General features: G+C 42.0%; 1 protein-coding gene across 9 annotated transcripts in view; it reads right to left on the reverse strand.

Annotated features, from left to right (window-relative positions):
• Nucleotides 1-17,647, reverse strand: part of TMEM108 (transmembrane protein 108) — a 1,078,120-nt gene that overhangs the window by 360,951 nt on the left and 699,522 nt on the right. The window contains exon 1 of one of the 9 annotated variants that reach the window (XM_049870596.1): nucleotides 4,460-5,221. The exons of the other annotated variants lie outside the window; for them this stretch is intronic. The gene's annotated coding sequence lies outside the window, so the exon portion shown is untranslated. Of the gene's footprint in view, nucleotides 1-4,459; nucleotides 5,222-17,647 lie in introns of those variants that run through there. 9 annotated transcript variants of the gene reach the window in all.

Below are 17,647 nucleotides of genomic sequence, written 5' to 3' on the forward strand. Positions count from 1 at the left end.
GTGCTATTAACCTCGAGTGATTGCTATCCTAAACACACTGCATTCTGGAGACGCATTTCTTCCACAATGACCCTCGGTCATGGCCTTTTATGTACCATCAGCAATGTTGTTTGGAATGGCCAGCTTAAGCAAGTTTTAGCTTCCCCCCTCCGCCTGCCCAATCATACCACTATGTTTCTAACATGCAGGAGGGTGCTGATGGAGGAGAAAAGAGGGGATAAGATACTCGTGGCGAGAACATGGATAACTCACAATATAAACACACTGGCATCTCCTCCGCCAAGGCACCTAGTCATTGCCTCTCAGGGCCAACTACTGAAGGTAGTCAAGTTTTGTGCTAACTTCTCTGCTGCCATATTTGCAAACCTTTAGTCTCTTATCACAATCATTTATTTAGTGTCACTTCACTCATGGTATTCTGCTGGGTGTTACACCAACTTATTTAAATACATTTGGTGTTTGGTCTTATAGAATCCGGGGAAATACAATCCACAGAAAACTGGGCAGTGGCTATGGATTAAATAAGAGAACAGTCACAAGGCAACCTTCAGAACATTCATTGCTCTTTACCTTCTATCTTCTGTTTTAACCCATATCATAGGACAGGGACAATGTGTGGGGTGGGTGAGACAGAGCCGTCAGAGTTGTTTTTGATGAGGTAAGGCCATTCAGCATATAATCTAAAGAGATAAGGAACACTGTGGGGTTCATTAATACAGACATCCTAAGGGTCCCCTTCATCTCCTAGTCTTGTTGAAAAATGCCACCAATGCGCTATCAAAAGTGAGTATTAATGAGCCTTTGAACACTGCTCCATGTGCTCCAGGAAGATGCCCCGAAAGAGGCTAAGAAAACCCAAACTCCGTTCTTTGGGTAAACCTCAGTCTTTTCTCTCAAATGTCACTTACTGACTGACTCATGACCAAGGTGTCAAAAGTAAAAACACGGCAGTTGAATGGAAAGAATATAGGCAAGAGAATAAGGGATGGCAGCTGGCTGTCAGCTTTGTCACAATTATTAAGTGGTCTATGGAGAATTTGTTTTGCATAATAAGTTATGCAAAACCAATTAAACTAAACCCACTGCCATCGAGTCGATTCCGACTCATAGCGACCCTACAGGACCGAGTAGAACTGCCCCATAGAGTTTCCAAGGAGCGCCTGGTGGTTTCCAACTACCGACCTCTTGGTTAGCAGCCGTAGCACTTAACCACTACGCCACCAGGGTTTCCAAATTAACAGCTAGTATCAGACCAGTTTTCTATACAGGCTGAGAGACAGCCAAGTACATGGTAGATGGAAAACTCCCTGTGTCCCTGACTACATATATACACACATCCCATAAACCTCTTCTAGTTCCTTATCTGAAATGGACACGGTTAAGGAGTCATGTCTTTGAATTTGAAAAAACAAACTCCTTTTTGAGAGGCAACTGTCTTAGTCATCTACTGTTGCCATAACAAATACCACACAGAGAAATTTATTTTCTCAGTTTAGTAGGGCTAGAAGTCCAAATTCAGGGCATCAACGCAGGGCAAGGCTTTCTCTCTCTGACAGCTCTGGAGGAAGGTCTTTCTCGTCAGTCTTCCCCTGGATTAGGAGCTTGTCTGTGCAGAAGCCCCAGGTTCAAAGGTCTTGCTCTGCTCCTGGTGCTTCTTTTTTGGTGGTATGAGGTCTCCAACTCTCTGGTGGCTTCAGTTTCCTTTTATCTCTTGTAAGACAAAAGGCGGTGCAGGCCATACCCCAGGGAAACTCCCTTTACATTGGATCAGGGATGTGGTCTGAGCAAGGGTGTTACATCCCATCCTAATCCTCTCTAACCACATGAAGAGATTATGATTTATAACACATAGGAAAATCACAAAATGGAGGACAACCACACAAGGCCTAATCAAGCTGACACATATTTGCGAGGGGGAAACAATTCAATCCATTACAGCAACATATCAGGTTATCGGCCATTAATAACCAACTCCTTCATTAACTTTTTTTCATTAACTAATCAGAAACTAAGAAGCTAGTTATAAAGAAAGGGCCAAAGGAAATGATGAGCAAAGTAGAATTATTCATTTATCAACATTTCCTAAGAGTCTAATAGTGAACAGCATAGTACCAAGTGGTACTATGAATTAATTCACTGTGACAAATTAATTCTCTAACCTTTATTCATGTGCTCGTGCATCCATTCAATTGACAGATGTACCAGGCCTTAGGATATAAATTCTACCCTCAGGAGGTCTATAATCCAGTAGAGGAAAAAGTACTTGTATCTACAAAGTAGGACGTAATACACAATGAACAATAACAAAAAAAAAAAAACCACAGGTAAGTGTTATGCAAGTCCACAGGTTAAAAAAAAAATTTTTGTTAGTAGAGGTTAATGCTAGATGAGAGGATCAATATGGTTTTATGCAGAAGGTATTCAACCTGGGTGTTAAAGGATGGCTAGAAAATGAACATAGCAAGTGGAGAGATGGCTGAGGAAATGGCACAAAACTGCTGTTCCACCACTGGAAAGGGCCAGCCAGCAGGAGGCAGCTGGAATCTACTGGTGCTGATGCTAGGGGCAGTAGAAGGAGGGAAAGTGAATGAAGAGGCATGCAGAAAAAAGAGGGAAATTCCAGAGGCAAGCAGTAGGGCTTAGGGGTCAGGCTGCATTTATATCTCAGGCCTTGGATTGTAGAGATTCTCTAACCAAAACCCTCATTTTACAAAAGAGAAAACAGGGGGGTTTTGATAAATTATCCAAGGCTACTTTTTTTTTTTTTTACAGAGTTTTTTTGTTTTTTTTTTTCACAGAGCTAGTAAGTGGCAGATCTGAGACTATATGTTAGTTGCCCTGAAATGAATGAATCTAGTATTCTTTCCTTTTGTACCAAGGGTTATCAACCCGACCAGAAGCATCTCAAGTGTGTGGGCATTGGAGGGGTTGGGGAGGTGACTGATTCTGAGGTTTATGGGGGTGGGGGGGGACATGAGTTAAGAGAGGGCTGTGAAACAGAGATCTGCATATTTTCATATCACAAGAGAGGTTTCCTTTGGAAACAAGGACTGAACTAGAAACTGGCTGTAATATTTGTCATCTAAAAAGCTGCTCTAAGAAATGTAATAAGTCCTTCTTAGCTACCCAGGTGCCTGCTTTACACATCAGCGCCACTCACTGTCACAGTACTGTTATAAATGCAAATAACAGGTTCTTGGGTGGCTTGGGATTGACTTCTCAGCAGGACTGAACCAGCAGAAAGGAAGTGTCAGCCACCCACCAAGACAGCATTTGAGTTTTCAGTGAACTGTCTGCAGCTCTACTCTTAGCTGTATTTCCAATTCAGAAAGATGTGTTGTCTGTCGTAACAGTAAACATGAACGCCAGGAAAGGCATAAAAATGTTTTAAAGCAAGATGCATTGGGCCTTCTCTCCATCTGTTCTGCAAAATTTCTGTCCCCATCAGAATTAAATTTTTTCTACCCAGTAAAGCCATATTAATTTTTCTTAAGAGGCCACTCAGGGCAGTTTTACACAGACAGGACATCTACAAATCACAAAATTAGAGATGTTGGCAAGTATCTTAGACACCTGATCTGACCCTTCCTATTTTTTACATAAGATGAAACTAGCCCAGAGAAATAAAGTGACTTGGCAAGATCTCACACAAATAATAAAGTGGGAGGACCAGTTCCCAGGAGATCTTCTGCCCCTGGCCATTCTGTTTACCTGCCGAGAGACTGAGGGACAAGTTTTCTTGTTGCTCTCCTGGTCTGGCAGGAGTAGGATTCTACGCCTTGCTACCCAGAGTGCAGGTTGCCAAGGGTCCCAGCTTTAAACAGGGGCCTCAGTATCAGCTCCCCACCTCAAGTGGACCTCAGGGCTAACCTTTCAAATCTTCACCTACAAGCAGAAAATATTAAAAATGAGATTATCTTTTTTTTCCCAAGCCCCTGCTATGACAGAGTAGCTTTTTCAGACATGACTAAGGAACTTCTTTAGATGCTTACACAACTGTGTGCCATTTCCTTCCACTTAAATCCCCTTTTCACTTTTAAGTATCTGACACTTCTATGAATGAATATAATATCAATATAGCTTCAGTGAATAATAAAGAATTAGAAACTCTACATGTGCTACAGGAAGGAAAGGTTATGTAGTTACACTTACTTGATGGAAAATGAATTCGCTGCTAGCTATTAACATCATAAAGACTACACTGGGAATTAGGAACACACGTTAGGATACATTCAAGTGAAAAAAAAAATCCAAGTTACAATATTAAGCATAGAACCATGCCTTTAAAAAAAAAAACTGAAAATTAATTAAAATAATAATAATGGCCATTGTGTCACAGTTTTGAATTACAGGCAAATGCTGCCCCCAAAATTCTAAAAAGTGAACTATTATAATATTTTCATATTTTAAATTGTCCTAATACAAAAATCATAAATTTAAAATTTGACAGAATGAAAACCTGTAAATTGCACTTTGGTGAAAGTTGCTAGGGGAGAACACGAGCTGCAGCTCCTAGATCCTGGAGTCCGGCAAACACTGGAGGCATTTTGCAGCACTCGGGTCTGCCAACTGATCGAGGGCAAATCTCCCAGAAATCGGCTGCCCTTTTCATAGCTGGTTCCTTGTCAGTCTGGACCTGAAATGAAGTTGACTTCTTTGCATCACTTAATTGTTTTTAAGCTCAAGGCTCAAATAACAGACTGTTTCTTCCTGGCTACTTTCCCTACCATCTCAACAGTTCCCACAGGGTGAAGGTTCTCTCCTGTTTGGTAGCCGAGAAAAGCTCCAAGCTTCCTTCCAAGGCCTGCCTTGCAATTCTGAAGCTCCAAGTACTGCTGAAGTTGCCACACTTTACAGACTCAGTATTTTATCAGACAGGGCCGTCTAGTTAAGGTGAAGCAAGAGAAGGCACCAATTTAATGAGTATTCTCAGAGATGCTCAAAACAAGCATGATACATTCATGTTCTTACGCTACCACGATGGTTTTTAGAACTCTCTCAGATCAGAAAAGTCTCTGAAATCAGAGTTTATAGGAAGAGAAGATCAGCAGATACAGAAAGAATTAGAGAGAGTATGCTCATTGAGGTACGGGCCAAAGTTTGTAATACTTTGGGGCCTGCAAATCCGGGTGCCACCTACAATATAGTGAAATATCAGTCAGTATATATTCAGCTGATGAATACCTTAATGAAAAAGGATACATTTTTCTACAGCAATACCTTGCATTTGTATACTTTTAAATACAGTTTATAAAGTGTTATGAATACTTTGTATGATGAGTAAAGCTGAGATTATTCTTCCCACTTTACAGATGAAGATTCTAAGCCTTGGGGATGTAGGACTTGATGAAGGTTACTCAGAGCGCCAGGATTCAAAACCAAGTCTTCAGACTTAACACACTGTTCTCTTTACTGCCTCTCCCAGCCTAATTTGATTAGGCTTTGCCTAAAGGTAAAAAAAAAAGGTCTCTGGATGGAACAAATGGTGTGCACTTGGCTAGTCACCAAAAGGTTGGCAGCTTGAACACACTCAGTGGCACCATAGAAGAAAGGCCTGGTGACTTACTTACTTCTGCAAAGATTATGGCCGTGAAAACCCTGTGGTGCTCGGTCTGCTCTGTAACACCGGGGTCACCACGAGCAGGAGTCAGCTCGACGGCATGCTCGGTCTGCTCTGTAACACCGGGGTCACCACGAGCAGGAGTCAGCTCGACGGCATGCTCGGTCTGCTCTGTAACACCGGGGTCACCACGAGCAGGAGTCAGCTCGGCGGCATGCTCGGTCTGCTCTGTAACACCGGGGTCACCACGAGCAGGAGTCAGCTCGGCGGCATGCTCGGTCTGCTCTGTAACACCGGGGTCACCACGAGCAGGAGTCAGCTCGGCGGCATGCTCGGTCTGCTCTGTAACACCGGGGTCACCACGAGCAGGAGTCAGCTCGACGGCATGCTCGGTCTGCTCTGTAACACCGGGGTCACCACGAGCAGGAGTCAGCTCGGCGGCATGCTCGGTCTGCTCTGTAACACCGGGGTCACCACGAGCAGGAGTCAGCTCGGCGGCATGCTCGGTCTGCTCTGTAACACCGGGGTCACCACGAGCAGGAGTCAGCTCGACGGCATGCTCGGTCTGCTCTGTAACACCGGGGTCACCACGAGCAGGAGTCAGCTCGACGGCATGCTCGGTCTGCTCTGTAACACCGGGGTCACCACGAGCAGGAGTCAGCTCGGCGGCATGCTCGGTCTGCTCTGTAACACCGGGGTCACCACGAGCAGGAGTCAGCTCGGCGGCATGCTCGGTCTGTTCTGTAACACCGGGGTCACCACGAGCAGGAGTCAGCTCGACGGCATGCTCGGTCTGCTCTGTAACACCGGGGTCACCACGAGCAGGAGTCAGCTCGGCGGCATGCTCGGTCTGCTCTGTAACACCGGGGTCACCACGAGCAGGAGTCAGCTCGACGGCATGCTCGGTCTGCTCTGTAACACCGGGGTCACCACGAGCAGGAGTCAGCTCGACGGCATGCTCGGTCTGCTCTGTAACACCGGGGTCACCACGAGCAGGAGTCAGCTCGGCGGCATGCTCGGTCTGCTCTGTAACACCGGGGTCACCACGAGCAGGAGTCAGCTCGGCGGCATGCTCGGTCTGCTCTGTAACACCGGGGTCACCACGAGCAGGCGTCAGCTCGGCGGCATGCTCGGTCTGCTCTGTAACACCGGGGTCACCACGAGTAGGCGTCAGCTCGGCGGCATGCTCGGTCTGCTCTGTAACACCGGGGTCACCACGAGTAGGCGTCAGCTCGGCGGCATGCTCGGTCTGCTCTGTAACACTGGGGTCACCACGAGTAGGCGTCAGCTTGGCGGCACGCTTGGTCTGCTCTGTAACACTGGGGTCACCACGAGCAGAAGTCAGCTCGGCGGCAGCGGCTTTGGTTTGGTGTGCATTCAGTTAGAAAAAACGCAAAGTTCTCAAGTCTGGGCTAATGAATTCGTTTAAGTTCATAATAAGAAAAACTATTCCACCTTATCAGATAGCTTGCTTAATGGCTTACAAAACCACATTGTACACCATAACCAATAATTGTCAGGGAAAACTTAATAAGGGATAGAAAGTTATGACAGGTGTGCATTAAGCAGACACAAAAGCCAGTGATCTAATCAGCAAATCCATGAGAACAGATGTCCCTATGCCCCGGTTTGTGGCTATTGTAGTTATAAACCACGATTGGTCCCATCACTCATGCTCACTGGGGAAGACTATCTGTAAAGATCGCTTTCTAGAATGCAGAATAAGCTGAAACAATAATAAATACAAGTATACAACTATATGAAAAAGTTCAATTTTTCCAATAATCAAAGAAGTACAAGTTAAAATAAGATGCCATGTTTATCTATGAACCTAGAAAATAATTTTTTAATGGGAATACTTAGTGTTGGTGGAGCATATTGAAACAGACACTTTCATATAATCCTGGAAAAACTATAAACTGGAGCCAGTGTTTTGAAAGCATTCCGGTGATGTTTATTAAAAATACATGTTATGTTAGATATATATTGAGCTCAATAATTTTACTTACAGCAAATTTTCCAGAAAAAAATTCACACATGCTAATAAAATGTGTATAGATGACCTTCATTGTTTTACCAAAGTAAAAAAACAAATAACAATCATTTAACAAAAGATGGGCATGAATTAATAAATTTTGGGATATCCACATAATATTATCCAGTCACAAAAAATTGATTTTCTCAAAGAAAGTGGCATGGCAGATTACATGATTTGTGAAAATGTAGGATATATATTTTTATATAGAGTATGATCCCAACTTTACAAAATAAAAAAATATATTACCTATATTTTTGATATGCATTTAATTTATACCGAAAAGGAGAAACTCCAAGCCGTTAAACAATGGATTTTTCTGGATGACAACTTCACAGAGATTGCCTCATCTCACTCTTAAAATACAATCTTGGAATTTCTTACAGAATCAATACAAGAATGGATGTATGTTGACTTCTCAAGCTTTATTTGCCAATATATTAGTATATAATTTCTTTACTATGGTGGAAAATGACTTATTGGTGACTTTGTCTCAAAGTTACCCTGCCCACAGGTGAGCTGAGAAAAATCTTAATGCTACAACAACCTCAAACCCTTGTACACTGGACACCAAACAAAACAACAGCCATGTAACATTTCCTTTTAAAATCAAATCAGAGGTGGGGTTGGGGGAAACTCTCCTGAAGAACTGTTATACTTATCAAGCATCATTACCTTGAAATAACAGAGAGTTCATACATGCTCACTGACAACTTTTTGTCTGGCTCCAGAAACAACAGGCTTATTTTACAGGAAAGCCTTCTTCTTCTTTTTTTTTTTTACTATGGGAAGGACTATAGATCCTAGGGAGTCCCTGATGTCACAAACGGCTAAGAACTCAGTTACTACCTGAAGGGTTGGCGGTTCGAGTCCACCCAGGGGCACCTGGAAAGAAAGCCCTGGCAATCTATTTCCAAAAGATCACAGCCATTGAAAACCCTATGAGTACAGTTCTACTTGAAGCACATGGAGTCACCATGAGTTGGAGCTGACTCTCTGGCAACTGTTTGTTTTTTTTATAGATCCTAGGGTGAGAATCTATATGTTCCAACAGCAATGACCTCCCTCGCAGGTAACCTTTCACTTTGTAATTAGGCACTTGCCAGAAGTTCTCCAGGGTTTTGGTAACATGTCTCTAAGACACACTGGGCCCTACCATGTTCTTCATCCTTGCTGGTTTCATTTTAATCTTTTGCTTATGTTCTATATATAAGGTGTCAGAATGTGAACTTGCTTCTAAATCCATTAGTTGAGGCTTTTTCGTTTTTATGAGGTTTGGTCTGGGAATTATTTCTACATATTAAAGATATGCTAAGTTGACATTTTACTGAACTTGGAACTTTCACCAAATGCTGGTATGAAGGCAGCGCAAACAAATCCATTTTCAGTTTACGAAAGCTAGTCAGGCCTACTTCAGTGAGTGCACTTATGAATACACAAGATTTCCAACCAGAGCATTAGCAGTTCTTTTCCTACAAGTCAGGAAAGGAGAGCTAGCTTGTACCTCCGAACCACATGGTGTGGTACAAATCTGAGATAAGGAATACAGATGTTCATTAAGCTAGGCTCTTTCCTGCTCCTGAATCTCTTCTCTCCTTTCCTTTCTCGTCAAGTTTACCGCCTATTCAGTCACTATGTATAGAGTGAGCCTTGAGAGTGACAACCTATAATGGCATCACCAAACTTACCTGACCAATCAGCTTTCCTTGGGCATGATGCACATTCAGATTAAAACTAAAAAAACCAAACCCATTGCTGTTGAGTCAATTCTAACTCACAGCGACCCTATATGACAGAGTACAACTGCCCCCATAGGGTTTCCAACGAGAGCCTGGTGGGTTCGAACTGCCAACCTTTTGGTTAGCAGCTGTAGCTCTTAACCACTAAGCTACCAGGGTTTCTGTATTCAGATTAAAATAGACAGCAAAAAAAAAAAAAAAAAAGCTATCAAAACTGAATTGCCAGCAAAAAATATGAAAATCAGATTCATACGAATTTTCTTTAAAAAAGTAAAATATATGGGGTCTTAGAACTTGTGAGTGGCCATCTAAGATACTCCACTGGTTTCACCCCGCCAGGAACAAGGCAGAATGAAGAAAATCAAAGACACAAGGGAAAGATTAGTCAAATGGACCACAACTACCACAGTCTCCAACAGACTGAGTACAGCACAACCAGATGGTGCCCGGCTACCACCACCAACTGCTCTGACAGGGATCATAATAGAGGGTCCCGGGCAGAGCTGGAGAAAAATGTAGAACAAAATTCTAACTCACTAAAAAAGACCAGACTTACTGGCCTGATAGAGACTGGGGAAACCCCAAGTGTATGGCCCCTGGACACCCTTTTAGCTCAATAATGAAGTCACTCCTGAGGTTCACCCTTCAGCCAAAGATTAGACAGGCCCAGAGAATAAAACGAGACCAAAGGGGCACACCAGCCCAGGGGGAAGGACTAGAAGGCAGGAGGGGACAGGAAAGCTGGTAACAGGGAATCCAAGGTCAAGAAGGGAGAATGTTGACATGTCATGGGGTTGGTAATCACAAAACTGTATCTGAACTAATTGTTTAATGAGAAGCTAGTTTGTTGTGTAAACCTTCATCTAAAGTACAATAATAAAAAATAAACAAAAAAAAGGTAAAATACACCTACTCCTCCCTTACCGACTGTCTTGTTACCCAACACTTTGCATTTACAACAACAGCAAAAAATCTACTATCTGTCTATTCTGTGTGCATTAATGACGTATGTCTGGTAGTAACAAATGCTGAAGTGCAAAGTGAGGGTAACGCTGGATGTGATGGTTAAGGTTATGTGTGAGCTTGGCTGGGCCATGATTCTCCGTGGTTTGGCAACTGTACAATGATATAGCTAGGTAATGATGCAGTCATCCTCCATCTTGTGGTCTGATGTGGTCATCCTCCATTTTCATGTAATGCTGATTTTTGCATAACAACCTGGTCTTTGGAACCTAACCAAGTCAATAAGTAAGAAGTGGGCATAAAAAAATTTTTTTTTAATTCAAAATATAATTATATGTCAAAAAAAGTACAGGGCATGAACTGGTAAGTTGGCCAGGCAACTGACAACGATCTGACCGTGACTGTCTCCTGTATCAACATACAGAGACCAGGTCTCATGGATCTGGTGATTACTCATGGTATTTGTGGCCACTGAACAGCCAATCCTAATGAGAGAAGCTTCCCTCACCTGGTCCCAAACAGCAATGCCACAGGCTAACTGTAATAATGTCACGGCTTCATGACTCTTGGAGTCTATCTAGTAAGCAGTTATAAAAATGTCCGTTATCAATCAGAAATGCCCTTAAAAAGAATTACTAATGCCAATACTTATTTCGAGTCAAACATTCCAATATGGTATGAATATACTACTTGGTACCAAGCATCATTCAAAAATTTTTCTTTGTATGATTAACTGCTATCAAAAAAGGACAAAAATGCATCAGATTACTCTGGGAGAGGAAAACAGCAGCCTGAGCTTTTGCTACTCAAAAGGGCAGCCTCAAATTCTAACTCAAAAAGAAAGACCAGACTTGCTGGCCTGACAGAGACTGGAGAAACCCTGAGAGTATGGCCCCCGGACACCCTTTCAGCTCAGTAATGAAGTCATTCCTGAGGTTCGCCCTCGAGCAAAAGGCTGGACAGGCCCATAAAACAAAACGAGAGTAAAGGGGCACACCAGGCCAGGGGCAAGGACTAGAAGGCAAAAGGGGACAGGAATGCTGTAATAAGGAACCCAAGGTTGAGAAGGGAGAGTGTTGACATGCCATGGGGTTGTTAACCAATGTCATAAAACGATATGTGTAAAAAAATTTAAACTAGTTTGTTCTGTAAACCTTCATCTAAAGTACAACTAAAAAAAAACGTAAAGAAAAAAAGAACAGCCCAGTAGCAACCTTCTCCCATAATTACCTGATTCTCAGCATTTCCCCCACCCCTTCTACCCCAGATGTCCTTCCCAGGCTACCATGAGAACACCATCTTCACTAGGACGCTCTTTCTCATCTCCAAATCATTAAGGTTGGAATTTGTCATCTATGATCTACAACAAACCATCCCTTCCCAATTTACCCACCGTTATACTTCTTCTCTTTCCACTCCAGCTTAATTTTTCTACTTAGTTCCTTGAAATACATCCAGCACATGCCTTCTTAGCTTTGTTCACATTTATGCCCTTATGCAAGAGCCCTGGTGCTACAATGGTTAAGCACTGGGCTGCTAATCAAAGGTCAGCAGTTCAAACTCTCCAGCCACTCTGTGGGAGAAAAGACCTGGTGACGTGCTCCTGTAAAGATCTCAGCCTAAGAAACCCTACGGAACAGTTCTACTCTGTCCTATAGGGTCACTGAGTCAGAATTGACAACAACATGCCCTTATGAGTTCTCCCCATTCTTCAGGGTTCAACTCAAGACCTTCTCGTTCATGTTCTACTCTCTCTGTGAGGCCTTTGTCACCCTTCTGCCAATCTTACACCACATACTGCCAGGCCCCAGGTCACTTTTCTCGTACTTCTTGGCATTTCTGGACAGCTTGCTCTAAGCTTTGTCTTGTTAACAAAACTACAGATACCTTGAGAGCAAGAACTATGTCCATCTTTCTGTGTACTGCCCTAAGTGCCTTCCATGGGCTAAAATATTTAGGCCCAAAAGTTCAGTCACTTTAGACACAGTAATGATCTTTTTTTCTTTATCAAAGAGGTATGACACCAATTATGATATTCACGTATAGCTCTATGCAAAGGTGTCTGATGAGAATGGGCATCATTTCTCAAAGGCATCAGGCATATGGAGCTCTACTCTAATGGTACAACAATGACTTGACCTACTAGATGATGGCTAGGCAAACGAAACAAGCACAACAAAAGAACAAGCAGACTCAAGGCTCTTCTCTGGCTGCTCCTGTCACACCTGGTGAATGCACGTCAACAGTAAGTGCTCACGTTTCAAGGATTTCTTACGGACATTTGTGAGCATGGTACAACCAATCTTAACGACAAAAGTAAGCTTCCCTCACCTGGTCCCAAACAGCAATGTCAAGAGCTGATTGTCATAATGTCACAGCTTCATGACATTTTTTTGAGGGTCAGCATAAAAAGCAAACAAGCAAATGAGAACAGAAAGAACAAAAACACAGCCCCTGATTAGCCCTAGGCCAGTGGAAGCCAGCATTTAATTTCCTAGACCAGGACTGGACTAGAGAGAGCATGTTGCCACTTCCTGTGGTTTTGTGAGGCATGGAGCCCGGGAGACAATTTCCAGAAGATTCGTGCTGCAGGGTTACCAAATCCAAACAGGGCAAAACAAAAGATGAGACACAGGGGGGTGGTAATCTATGAAAAGAATCCCGAGGCAGCATTCAGAACTCACCAAGGCTTTCCATTCAGCCCAGAGACCTGGAGAGTGGGGGGCATGTCTAGGGGGTACAAAGCAGAGACACAGAAAAAGGGTATAAGAAGGGAGGATCCCAGAGAACTGGGAGACCAAGTTAGTCCCGTTTCCATCAGGACTGTGGCCAACCGTGGTGACCATTACCATGTGAAAGTCAAACACAGCCAAGATCCTAAAGTTCGGGGTTCTTTGTCAGGGATTCCAGACATTTTGAATTTCCCTTTACAAGTAAGAGTTTAAGGTTTCTGGGACAAATACAAGGATTTCTAAACATATGCATTTTTCCCAATCATTTTGTAATTTAAAAACTACAAACAGGGCCAGTCCTTCCATTGCCATGGAAGTGGGATATGGAATTGTGTGGCTAATCCACAGCAATGCCCACTCCACACTAGAGTTTGTCCACACTGGAATGGAAAAGGTCTTTTGCTGGGATTGAGCCAACTGTTAATTTAACTAAACACTGACTCCTACTCCCGTATCTAACCCCCGGTACTGCAGGGTACCATAGAATCACCAGCCCTGTGAAAACAGGACCGTGTCCTGTTACCACGGACTGCACCTCCTCTAACAGACAATGAGAGGCCTGTCACCTAGGGATGCTCATCTTATAAAAGTTCATTAAACTGTTCAATTATTTTTTGCACTTGTCTTACATTTAACAATTAAAAAGTTTAGAGAAATGAGGCAGACACATACCCTGTATGTATAAAGAAATATAATACAAGGTAGAAGGGATTTAACAACTATTGATCTCTTGCTATGCCTCAGGTTCTATACATCATACTGTAGAGAATATTTCATTTAATCCTCACCTCAAACTTAAAAAGGTGATTTTGCTTCAGTTTACAGATGAAAAAACAACAAAGTCTCCAGAAATTAATAAAGAAGAGCACTAAGATGTGATTCCAGTGATCTTTGGTTCTAAAGTGAATGAGCTGTTTTTACCCCTAAGCAGCCAAGGGTCAAGAAGCCAGGGGAGATCAGAGGCAGAGGAGAGCCTCTACACACAGGGAGCAGAGATGGTCCTGAAGGATGGCTAACATTTGGGTACGCCATTCCCTTCACCACTCTCTGGACAAGATCAGAATTTGAGACTTCTTTTCATTACTTTTCATGTGAAATTTCCTTAGTAAGCAAGATTAATACTTTCTTTTTTAATGTGACTCAGCAGTCCAAAAAAGAAATTAGTGGAAGAATTGAGCAAGAGCAAAGATGAAATTGGTAATAAATAGAAATCCTTGATTTAGAAATCTTACAATGCCATTTCTAAAATAAAGGCTCTGCTCTAAATATATTGCTCTTAAAGGGCAAAACACTTTTTTTTTTAATCACGAATGCTACATCGATCTAATAGTTTTCTAATTTTTTTAAGGGGCTCTAAAACTACTGGTGCTATTTTTTCACAAAAGAAAAAAATTAATTATTACAAAAGGAAAAAGACTAGCCAGAAAATACAATGTGACATTTTGTTGGGACATCTTACTTGTCACAGATAGTGAAGAAGGTCTCAAAGACTACCATGGTTATGTCAAAAGGACACAGAAACCAGAATGAAGAGGCTCCCAGTGGCCAAAACTGAGGGAAAAAATAATGGCTATAATTAACTGTAATATATTGCACAGATAAAAATCCATGAGTACAAGGTGATACTCATTAAAAAGTTAAAATGGAAAGGAGAGACCCTTCCATCTCAACCATTTTCCCTTCTGCTGTTGCAGCCTGACTTGAGAATCGGTGATCTGTTAGTGTTCCTTTCTCATTGAGTTTTTGCTTTTTATAGGCTTTTTCCATTACTAAGGTAAAATAAGAAAGTGAATAAGCACCAGAGTGGTCAATGCCTTTGGTGGCAGAGAAAGAAATTATCCCTCAGATATCAATTACTTTTTTGAGGCTATAAGAAGATGGAGGAAATGGAAAAAATACATGAAAACAATTTATTTTATATTTAGAACTTCAGACAAAGAGGCCTGAGGCTCTTCCCTTGGCTTCACGCTGCTTGTGCACCAAGCTTTGAATAAGCTGTATTCTTTAAATGTTTGCAAAATTCAATAATTTGCAGGGTCAAGATAAAAAACAGTAATAATGAAGCAAGAAAAACTTCTGGAAGGAAGAGATAGTAAGAGATGAGTCAACACTAAGAAAAGCTGAAAGGTAGAGAACTGATATCATGGGTGTCATGAGGTGCTTTTGGCAGCCGAGACAGGTGGTATAACTAACTGAAACACACCAAGTCCAAGTCAGAGTTCCTGGATGAGCATTTAACCCTGCCACCCACTAACTGTGTGTCCTGGACAAGCCCCTTTACCCTTGGTATTGTCGCTTTCTTAACAAAGGAGTTGGTCTTGATGACCTTGACCCTGTGAATGTCTGAACTTCTCACTATCTCCCCAGTGTCTCAGGTTCCTCAACTCTAAAATGGGGATGTTAACAGTTCCTGCACCTCACTGGGCTACTGTGAGGATTAATGTGACAAAAAATGTAAAGAGCTTGGAACAGAGCCTGGCACACAGTAATCATGCCAAAAATGTTAGCTATTATTGCTCTTTTAACAATAAAAAATTATGATTATTAATACTTCCTTCACTCTTCCAAAAGCTTCTCCAAACACTGAGACCATCAAAGACCAGCTCTGTTGCCTTCAGCATCCGAGCAGAAGCTGCCTCTATCTGCCTCCCCTGCTCTCCTATGACACCGTGTCTTTTGGTAACTTCTGGACATGTATACCATTTCAGGATAAATCACTGCACAGCACTCTGCTCCAATCCACAACGTAAGACCATTTCTTCTTTGGGGTGGGGGAGAGAAAAAAGAGTGGCTAAGATAAGTCTAACAGATTGATTTTTTCAGTGAGAGTAAGAGGAGTCTGTCTAAAGCAATTATGACTGTGATAAATGTTGAAGATAAATGCACATGTGGTTATTGACATGTTCGCTTTGGTTTTTATCTAGTTGAAAATTCCCTAATAATTTTTTTTTTTAATTTATGAAAAATAAGATTGGTTGAAAGTAAAATCTTATCCTCTACGACATAAAGGTGTATGTGGAGCAGCCAACCAAAAGTTGTAACCCTCTTAGATGCCTTTTCTCTGCTATCTATAACCATTTCAAGAGGCTTATCTTCAATATTTTAAGAAGCTTTATGCATCAAGAACAGTCTTAGTCATGAACACAAAGGGAGCACGAAGCTCCTAAAACTGATCACCATATGCCCTCTTTTCATGTTACCTTGGGAATAGTCCCTGCTACAAGGGGAGAGAGAAAAGCCACAGAGTCAAGGTGAAAGGACACCTTCATCTCCCAATACTCAACTGTCCTATTCCCTTCAAAGTCCCTTACCAAACTATAAAATTTTCTTTTTTTTTTTTTAATTACATATTCTTTTAACAACAATGATCAAAAAAAAAAAAAAAAAAAAACCCCAGAAATGTCACTGTCTTTGGACTGTCCTCTGGGTTGGAACTATCTAAAAATAAAACATTACTTCAGGGACATGAAAAGAAATAAAAATTTCCCACTGAATGTGAAGCCACAAAGGGAATTAAAACAAAGAAAAGAAAAAAGGATGAAATATACTTCTTTCAAATTGTTCAGGGCTCCTTTTTAGCTCATAACCTCGTAATCTAGTAGGTCTAGGGACAGTATTAAGCGAAGGGGAGAAACTAAGTAACCTCTGAAGGTTGAATAAAACAAAAAACAGCAAAAAGGAGCAAAATAATGCTCCCAAGGTCCTGTTCTAGCTTAAAGTGCAAGACACTGGAAAAGCAGAGAAGATAAGGAGACTGAAGACCATACGTATTATTGGGACCATAAAAGTGAGGTGAGTCAGTTATACAGTTGGACTCCGATCAAACAGACAGCTGGGTAAACTAAGACTGGGCAGACTATGCGCCCCTCCTAGCTATGGGCATGATGGAGTAAAGGGAAAGCCTTAGGGAATGAAGTAAGCCAGGATCCAGAATGGAGTACCACATGGTCTTGCTGGTTCCACCTTACAGGCGGGTTTAGGTAGAGGTTTGTGCACTAAATAAAGGCTGAGATATGAAGGGGAAGGGCTTGGATTGTAAATAAAAGGATTAGTTCTGAGAAGGAGCTTAGCTTCCTACAAAACAGCTGACTTGATCCTAGTCAATCTAAATAAATCCTGTGGATGCACATTGCCTCAACCAGTTTTCCTCACACCATCACTGAAATTAAGGAAAGTCTTGAGGGAGCAAGGTCAGAGCCCTTATTTTATTTGCTAGATATGCATTTGTGAAATTACTTCTTAGGTTATTTAAAAAGGAATTGGTTCTTCTGTGTAAATATCCAATGTCAAACGAAAATCAACCATGTAACTGGGTAAAGACCCATAAGAAATTAACCTGGGACCAACACGATAAGTGCAATTCTGAATGTGAAGGTGGGTACAGAAACTGAAATCCTAGTGAAGTCTTCTAAAGCAGAGCTGTCAGCTGAATCATCACGAAGGTGTGAAAAGTCTGTCAGTTTACTACTCCACAGCAATGCCATCTTTAGGAAAGAGAGGCCATTCCAGGTCTCTCACAATCTGGCAACAGCTTTCCCTCTCTCTAAATTCACCTCCCACTTGTCCTATGTTCTGTCCACACAGGAGTCTCCACCATTTTGTCTTGCTTAGAATGTCT

Source organism: Elephas maximus, chromosome 26 (assembly GCF_024166365.1).
Source record: "Elephas maximus indicus isolate mEleMax1 chromosome 26, mEleMax1 primary haplotype, whole genome shotgun sequence".
In the NCBI taxonomy this organism is placed as follows: domain Eukaryota; kingdom Metazoa; phylum Chordata; class Mammalia; order Proboscidea; family Elephantidae; genus Elephas; species Elephas maximus.